This window comes from Panulirus ornatus, chromosome 33 (genome assembly GCF_036320965.1).
Source record: "Panulirus ornatus isolate Po-2019 chromosome 33, ASM3632096v1, whole genome shotgun sequence".
Taxonomy (NCBI): Eukaryota; Metazoa; Arthropoda; class Malacostraca; order Decapoda; family Palinuridae; genus Panulirus; species Panulirus ornatus.
In genome coordinates this window covers 18,626,889-18,628,655 of record NC_092256.1, presented here as the reverse complement: position 1 = coordinate 18,628,655, position 1,767 = coordinate 18,626,889, and the positions used below count along the sequence as shown (strand labels likewise).

General features: G+C 38.9%; 1 long non-coding RNA gene across 1 annotated transcript in view; it reads right to left on the bottom strand.

The window, feature by feature from the left end:
• Nucleotides 1–861: 861 nt before the first annotated feature.
• LOC139759688 (uncharacterized) overlaps nt 862–1,767 on the bottom strand; it is a 44,348-nt gene continuing 43,442 nt past the window's right edge. Inside the window, exon 3 of the long non-coding RNA XR_011715130.1 lies at nt 862–966. This is a non-coding gene — a long non-coding RNA (uncharacterized lncRNA). The remainder of the gene's footprint in view (nt 967–1,767) is intronic.

The window sequence follows — 1,767 nt, the reverse complement described above, 5'->3', positions numbered from 1 at the left end:
AATAACTAACATCTTCGAAGTGAGGACCAGACAGAAACCTGAATTCTATAGAAATACAAACCAACTGGTCTGTACGCACACATACACCCTCTATGTACACCGTGCGTAGTGGTGAGTGCACATCACGCACGCATAAAAAAACAGAGAGGGGAAAAATCAACTGTTTACGGCACGTTTCTGAATCCTCAACACCGATCGACTTTCCTCGAGGGGGTGACGTCAAGGGGGGGAGGAGAGAGAGTCCCACTCCATTACACCACAAGGCCAAAGGTTTAACGCAGCAAACATCTGCTAGTAGCACAATGAAGCGATGGACGAATACGAACACAGCCATATCCAGAGGTGGTGGTATTTTCTTTAATTAATCAATACGAACACAACCATATCCAGAGGTGGTGGTATTTTCTTTCATTAATCAGAACGCTGGCAGATATACAGTGAGGAATGTACTTCAAATAACACTGTCATATGTGCAAGACACCATCAGTACACTCGTATCTGATGGCGGTATATTTTCTGCACTTATATGCCTACTAAGTTCTGAATACGGCATACATATATATATACATACATATATACTTGATACATCCGCAATATCAATCTGAACAAGACTCATCGACCAAATTAGAACGTATAGGGAGAGAATATGAACCAAGGTGCTAAATAAGGGAATATCTAGAAAATACAATAACACTGTAGGCATGCTGATGAAAACACACTTCATGTATCATCATTACAAATAGACTAATATCATGCTACTTAAGAGTACCTACCTGCATTTCTTTAACTGCTGTTCGTGCGCCACTGAAATCAAGCTGACAGATGCTAGATTTACATGTGCTTAAAAACCAAGTAACTTACCTTAGTGTGATCGTTTCCCAACAGGAAGCTCCTGGTCCATTACGATCAATTTCATCTTAACGTAGAGTGAGGAATGATATATAGCTGTAAAGCCCAGCAGGTTGCCTGAAGAAAAAGAATAAAATATCAAAACACTGACATATTATAGCTCTTTCTCTGACCGCCATTGAACTTGAGAGTACTAGACAGTTCCTTTGTAAACATAGCCATCATTTGTACTGAGGACAAAAACTGTTGACAATAATCTATGGCTGAAGAGAGTATATTAGTACTCAAGATAATATCTTTCTGTAAGCAAATTCAGCTCTCTTAACTGCTTCATTGTTCCCGTGCAAATTCGGTATCAGTTGAACCGTCGCGCAGGTGAACCGAAATCATGTATTTACCATAATCTACGATACTTTGTTAAAAAAAAAAAAATCTCGTCTATGTTTTGACAATTTTGAGGAGTCGTCTCCCTTTCATCACCTGGGCCAAATCGCTTTGTTTACTCACAATTCGACAGTACATTACATTATTTCAATTACTGATACACAGGCGTGAAACCTGATAGATACACAGGCGTGAAACCTGATAGATACACAGGCGTAAAACCTGATGATAGAAAGCCATGCAGATCATCTGAAATCTTCCAAACATTCCAATTCATCATTGTGCATAGTGTACGTGAACTACAGAGTCGAACGAGTTCCTTAATGCTTTTATATATTGGGATGTCAGAACAAACACCAGCGAAGCGAAAAAAAAAAATATTCATATCATACTCGTACCACTGTTTTGTAAAGATGTCCTTGTGTTACTGGATTACTTAATATATATGGGCTTAGACTGAATATTCATCAGACATAGATGTAAAAGGTGTCCATACATTTTGATCCTATGGCTAAGCAATGCCACACCCAACCA